This window comes from Panthera uncia (assembly GCF_023721935.1).
Source record: "Panthera uncia isolate 11264 chromosome A1 unlocalized genomic scaffold, Puncia_PCG_1.0 HiC_scaffold_16, whole genome shotgun sequence".
Classification (NCBI taxonomy): domain Eukaryota; kingdom Metazoa; phylum Chordata; class Mammalia; order Carnivora; family Felidae; genus Panthera; species Panthera uncia.
In genome coordinates, this window is record NW_026057576.1 from 48,942,786 (window position 1) to 48,950,156 (window position 7,371).

At 45.4% G+C, this 7,371-nt stretch overlaps 1 long non-coding RNA gene across 1 annotated transcript; it reads right to left on the reverse strand.

Annotated features, from left to right (window-relative positions):
- Nucleotides 1-1,627: 1,627 nt before the first annotated feature.
- Nucleotides 1,628-7,053, reverse strand: LOC125933876 (uncharacterized). Its single transcript, XR_007461136.1, has 3 exons — nucleotides 3,332-7,053; nucleotides 2,918-3,144; nucleotides 1,628-2,087 (listed from the first exon to the last, which is right to left on the reverse strand). It is a non-coding gene; the product is annotated as an uncharacterized LOC125933876 (long non-coding RNA).
- Nucleotides 7,054-7,371: the final 318 nt, after the last annotated feature.

Below are 7,371 nucleotides of genomic sequence, written 5' to 3' on the forward strand. Positions count from 1 at the left end.
AAGGCAAGCTACTCTTAGTATAAACATTATTATTCACTGTCACCTCCAAAGCATGGACTACATCTATAAATCTGTCTCTGGAATCTACAAGGGTGACCTGCACATGATAGGCCCTCGACAATAGTAATTAGTAAACTGATTTCTCCAAAAAATAAAAATAGATTAAATAAATAAATAGACTCATTTCTCTCTGGTAGGTAGTTACTGTGATTCTGGTCACGGGGACTGGTGGGAGGCAGTGGTCTCTATAGAGCAGGTGGGTCTGTGAGGGCATCTGGATTCCAAGTCATTAGCATTCTGGAGTTCCCAAGCCCCCTGTACCACATATGTGGCATTTCTCCCCACAACCACCAGAACATTCTTTCTGAGTGGAGCATTCTCGGGGCACCTGGGTGGCTCAGTCAGTTGAGCATCCGACTTCAGCTCAGGTCAGGATCTTGCAGTCCATGGTTCAAGCCCCGCGTCGGGCTCTGTGCTGACAGCTCAGAGCCTGGAGCCTGCTTCGGATTCTGTATCTCCCTCTCTCTCTGCTCCTTCTCAACTCACGCTCTGTCTCTGTCTCTCAAAAATGAATAAGAACGTTAAAAAAAAAAAGAAAGAAAACAAAAAACAACCAAATGCAGCATTCTCCAGTTCCTACTGTGTCATTACCTCAGCCTACCTCAAAAACTTGTCATGAAATTCATCCAGTGCAAAAACAATTTACCGAATTCAAGTTTTTCTGGAAAATGAGTCATATTGCTGTATCACCAATGTACCTTACATAACAACTGACAAATAGTTACTTTCCCCCTAATTTTCAGAATCATAAGTAGAAATCATGCCTGTATTTTTGAAGTTCTAATTAAAAAATACTGCACTATATAATTTTTTAAAATTTTTATTGAAAAGTAAAAACAGTACTAAAACCAAGTTTATGTGAAGTGATAGACACATATGGAGGGATGTTGTTACTGTTATTGTTATCACAAAAGTCATCTCCAGTCTTCTTCGTTGTCAGCACTCTTGTGTTTTTTATCCTTTTCCCTCATCTGGTGGGGGATCCTGTGTCACATTCCTTCCTTGTGTGAGGCACGGCCATGTTTTACTTCAAAACATTATTATTCAGACAAATACTCCTTTATATTACATAAAAACAAATATCTTACATAAAGACAAATATTTGTATTATTATATTGTCTGGGTGTTTCTTGGAAACACACTCCGAAATGACTCATTTCTTAGAAAATAAGGTAATAAAGCATTCCACTTTGTCCAAGACAAGACTGTATCACACACGAGTAAGGCTAGCACGTAATAAGTCACATTTCACTTTCTCAAGATTGTTTCAGCAATGAGTAGACTCATAAACTGCCTTTGCAATGAAAAACAGGAACTGGGAGGAGAAGGCCGGGCAAGAGCTTAAATGAGAAAAATAGGTTGAAATTAAACTTTGACGTAGCTGGGGGAAATGTAGTTCAATTACACTGCATATAAATAATTGCCCTGGTTACACATGTAAAGAAATTTGAAAGAAGGCACAGGTCACGTTAGAAGTGTCACCAGGAGGTACCGCCTTAAGGCTTAAGGTCAAATGATCCTCAAACTGACATTTACCTTGAGGCTTTCTCCCTTAGACAAGGCCAGTCCTCCCCTTTGCAGGCTGTGATATTTCATGTTGTCAGCACAGTGAATTTGGCTCTTAAGGATTTAAGCTCAGGGGAGATCGAGGGACAAACAAGAAAGCCAACATACCCATTTACACTGAGCCGTGCAGTTTTCAGGACCCTCTCTCGGGTCTCCTCCGGCCAGCCCAGGGACACAGCCTGAGAGCCGTGCATTTTGTGAGCCTGGCTTCAGAGCCAGTTACGTGACTTTTGGTCCTTTCATCGCCACAGCAGAACACAACTGCCTTTAGGACTCAATGCATTAAGTTGCGGGGAGATGGGGGTCTTCTGCCTTCCTAGTGTGCCAACCTTGACCTCTCAGTCCGTCGTCTTCCTGCCTCCCACATGGCACTTGTACTTACTCCCCCATCTCTTCCTGGATGGCACATTCTTTCTCCTCCTTCATCATATTGATCTGGTCAAACAAGGTTCTTGAGCTTCCTGTTGATAGTATGTGAAATGCTTTATTTTCTAAGGTGAATCTTGCCAATATTTGATCTCAAGGACCACATGATGCTTTTATTCAAGTTTTCAACTCTGCTAGTAAGAAGTAGTGTTACTCTTCCCCAGGGAAGAATATATGTGGACTGCTTTTTGATGGTATCATCTCCAAATCCTTAGCTTTCAACTTCCATCTGAGGGACAAATATTCTTACTATTAAATTGGCTTCATAAGCACAAATTTCTTGCAAGGGAAGTCTGGAATAGGAGATTTTATAACTAAAGGAACATCTGGTACCCGGGGCACAAGAAGGTGAAATATTGAAATAACAATAGACTAGAATTTGAAGCACCTGGGTTCTCAACCCTATTCAGCTTCAAGAGCTCTGGCTCTCCCTCTCCTTCCCCCCCTTCTCTCTCCCTCTCCCTCCTCCACCCCCTCTGCTCAGGTGAGGACAGCCAGAGGCAGCTAGTATCCACCAGCCAGGCATCAAGCCCCCACCAGGAACCAAATCAGCCAGCATCATGATCTTGGATTCCCAGCCTCCAGGGCTATGAGAGATAAACATTTGTTGTTTAAGCCACATAGTCTATGATGGAATCTTTTAGGACCCTGAGATACCCAAAGCCCTATAGTTACTACCAGATTCAAACCCTGTGCTAAAAATAGATGCCAAATGAAATTACAAAAATGTCTGAAGAAATTGCCCGCAGGGCAGCCTACTAAATGCCAATAGTCCCAGAGCTTGGGTGCTGCTACTCTGAAGGCAGAATTAAAAATTAATTTGTATTAGTAATACCAGCCCTCCTCCCGAAAACGTAACAATTACCTAGACGGTCTGATTCAAAGGACGGGCACTCCAAAGGGCACCCTGTGCAATAGCAATCTCCCCGGCCCTGCTGGGCCACCATTCACAGGTTTGTTCTTCTGGAATAAGTACTGCTTTCCTCCTGAGGCTCTTTCAAACCGCAGATTTCACTGAGTTGGGAGGGAGAAGCCCATTGGTCCAAGCTGATCGGTCTGATGCAGCTGCCAAAGCAAGAGAGCCCCAGAGGCCTGGAGAGAGAGTGGGGGTTGGGGTTGGGGTGCTGAAAAGAGGGAAGGGAGTAGAGGAGGGCCACCACTGACTTCTTCCTGTGCTGACACTAATCCTACAGTAGAGAATTCCGCTCCTGGCTTGAGCTGGGGTGCTAAAGCCATTATTTATAGCTTACAGCCTCCCAAATCAGGCGGCACTACTTACACGGGAAGGCAACCAGAAGAAGCAGGGAGCCCATGATGGTGGAGACATTACTTACTACAGCAGATGGTGGCCATGTGAGCTGTGGTGGCAGCTTGTTCAGTGTAAATTCTGTTCTGCTTTAATGGCATCTGTTTCCAAGCTAGTCTGAACCTCCGGATGCTGACACTGCTGCTCCTGAATCCAAGTCGGTCACCGGCTCAGCATCCGGACCCCTCAGCCTTCAGGCAGACTGCACTGAGCTCCGGCAGAAAATGGAATCTCCCCTTCCTGCGTCGGTAAAAGAGCCATCCAAGTTCACTGCTCCAACAGGAACAATTTGGGCTGAATTTAGTCTTGGGCAGCGATGAGCAAAGGCATCAAATTCCATGAGCCTCCATTGTGTCTCAATAAGAAATGCACTGGAGGAAGAAAAAAAAATCTCTGCACGTGTCCTTACTCCCATGGGGAATATGCAACTCCATCTGCTACTTTCCACGCTAAGTGCTATGGATGGCAGTCATTTCTAAGAAACCATAAAAAAATTTTTTTTACAGACCACACTTGGCATTTTTACCTCCATTGAGCATATCACGGGGCACCAGGCAGAGAATACTATGGGTCACAAAATCTCATTGTCTTTAGATGTATCTATATTCAGGAAGCAAGCCATTCTGCAGGTTCCGTCTGGAATATCCAGATAATGAAGGTACTGCATTGATGAGATGTTTCTTATAACATCTCTTTTATTTTAATCTGTTTACTTCATTTCCCATGTGTTGACCCACCTTTCATTTCAGCTTCTTTGGCTCCATCTTGGGCATGAGATTTGTTCAAGTGTGGACTGGGAGGAGGAAACTCTAAGAGTGAGATCATAAGTTTCACTAAACCCCACTGCCCCAAAACACAATGAGCCACTTCTGGCAGCCTGGCCAGTTGGACAGGAAGACCAGCGGCTGAGGAACAGTGCCAAGCTTTAGCTGAGTGCTCAGTGTTGAAAGGTTTCATGCAAAAATCCTGGAGCAGAGAAGAGAAATTTTCAGGAACCAGAGCCCCTCAACTCCATCCTGGACTAGTGTTTATTGGATGGTCTCTTGCTTCCAGCAACCCAGTCTCAATTTCCATCAGGCACATAGAAATGAGCACAACTTTCCACCACCCCATCCTCCCCACCCTCCCAAAGCAACCCAGGCTTGCAACAGGCTCTTATTTCTCTCACTTCCTTTCTGAGCTCAAGCCCCCAGCACCCTCTTTTCCACACACAAGGTAGGTGACAAATAGCCAGGCTCTGGGGCTGTCAGGGAAGCAGAGACACAAAAAACAGACACCTGGGTGTGTGGGCCCACCATGGGGAGAATGAAGGGGACATTCTACGTGCCCTTGGAGTTTAAGGTCCAGGCACTACAACGTAAGAGGGACCTCTGTCCACCTTGGCCATTTACTGACAGAAACCCTAGCCTAGATTGGGTAATGGGAATCCAGGATGACACAGAACTAGAATTCAGCTCTGCTGCAACTCTCTGCCTACTCCTCTTCACTGACTTCTTGTGCATGGGATAAGAAGAGAAAGGAAGACGACCTTGGAGCAGGAAAGTTTGAGAACCTCCAGCCCCAGGGTTATCTGAATCAGAAATTGTGCACTTTTAATCTGTTCTGCCCACACTCCAAACAAGGCATCTGGTGGGCTGCTCCAAAGACATGTCCTCATCTTGCTGAGCCAACTCGGAATGCGGTGCGGCAGGAACAGAACTCAGCTTACCTCTGGACCCCAGGGCCTCTCCTCTTGCAGCCTGGGCAGGCTGCAGCTACAAAGGAAGCATGTGGAAACTTATAAAAAGGAAGCTGTGGTTCAGCATTAGCAGGCAGCATACAGAGATGCAGTGCTGAGGGCTTGAAGTTTACCCACAGCTGGGATCCCTGTCACACCTCCAAAGCCACTGTTCAGAAAGGCTGGTGTGAAATAAGGTAGATTTCTCTGCCTCTCCCTATAGGGTTTTGAGAGCTTTAAAGCAAAACAAAACAAAACACAAAAAAGCAAACAAACAAAAACAAACAGTTTCATCTTCTTTAGATTGTGGATCTACTTATAGCACAAAACCTAGATTTTAACCCAGGGCCATGCCACCTTTAGGAAATGCAGTCATGGTGAAATCCAGCCTTCCAGAATTTTTCATGTGGGCCCTCCAGATGTTGTTACTTATTTGAGCCTTCTGTGTACAAAGACAGCAGTAATTACTCTTTGTGATCCATGCCAGGGATCTCAAATAGATATGGCAAAGTAGATGTTATTATTCCCATTTTATCGTCAGATAAAAAGAGGATAAAAATGGCTGGTTGCATGATCTGCCCCAGGTCCTACAGCTGGTAACAGGGCTGTGATTCAAAGCCAGGTCCGAGTCTGGATCCTGGTTTCTTTCTGGGGTGATGCTGTGTCCACACACCTCCAGTACCACTGGTCAGAACTCACTCAACTCCTGATTCCTCCCCATAAAGCCAAGCACAGAGAACCCCCAGAACACCCACCCACCTCCAACTCTCTTTGACCACTGAGACTCAGCAAAGGGGAGCTCTGCTGGCACCATCCCCCCAAAATACCAACCAGAGAGAGGCAAAGTGCTCCTTTTCCTTGAGCTACCCCAGTTACCTACATACCTCCTTCTCATATGTCAGTCAGAATGAGCTCCCCTTGCTGGCTGCTATCAAGCTGGTTTCATCTTTCTGTAATATTTATAAATTTACACCGTAGGCTATTATGTTTACCCTAAGTTATAATCCCAGACAGAGGAAATACAGACTGCTTAATGTTTGCTTCAGTATCAAGCAGAAAATCACGCAGAATTAGGCACTTAATGAAGATGATGATAATGATCTTGATGGAGGAGGAGGAGGAGGAGTGGGGGGGTGGGAGGAGGAAGAGAAGGAGGAGAAGAAAGAAGAAAGAAGGTGATAATGAGATAAAGGCCTGGAACGCTCTGTCCTGGTAATACATCACCAAATTATCCATAAAGATTTCCTAACAGGCTGCAGCACAGGACTCAGTAGACACGGGCATCAGAGTCTGTGGACGGGTTTTCCCTGGCAGTACCAGATAAGCGTTTGGCATCTCCTTCTCCCTCTCCCTCAGGGCACTGAACGAGGGGGCCGAGAGGCTCAGAGGCTGCAGGAGGCAGCTGCCTCAGGAAGAGGGCCTGTTAGCAAACAGAAGCATCACCTGCTCCCCGCAACAGGGAACCACACATCTCTGAGTCATAATTCACCAAGCTCAGAGCCAAGCTGACAGGAAGCTTGGCTGGAGGAAGAAACCAACAAACCTTCACATCAGGTGCAAGGACTACGGGTCTCCCTCCTAACATGCTGGGCACGGCTCTAAGTGGGAGAAGCTAGGGCAGAGAGCCAGTCCCCCGGTGAGCCAGCTGCTTGTCCTGCCTTCCCAGAGAAGGCTCTGCGTCCCAGTGCCTGGCCCACAGAGTGGGATCAATGCCACAGTACAGGGTCTCACCCACTGCACAGCAACAGCTAGAGCTGTTCACACAGGATGGGACTTCTTCCGGAAGGCACTCAGAGCCTATCTCGGGATATCTTTTAAAATGTTCAGAAACTTTCCCCCAGGTTTTCTGAGCAAGTCAAAAATCACCTTGATCTTCTAAAGCAATTAGACTTACGTGATTGTAAATAAAGAGTCCACGGAGCTCATACACAGAGTCAATATATCACTTATGCCAGACTAAGAGCCGTTGCCCTGATTACATCTTGCATTTAGGACATTTGCTCTATATTGCCCCCGTGGCTTGCTGAGTGCTTTCAGGGAGAATAAATAAGACTTTGAAGGAATAGCACAGGAAATTTATAAATTGGAAGTCTTTTTTACTTTTAAAATAATTTTACACTTAGAAGCAATTGTATGTCAATGGCTTGTAGTCTTTTTAAGAAGCTGTACATTTTTGGAAAGGAAATCTACTTTAATATGAACACTTCCTTGTTTGCTTTAGAAACAGGACACGAAAATCAATCTACAGACATATTTCAACTATTTCTTGTCATTTTTGTTACTCTATTCCACAGCT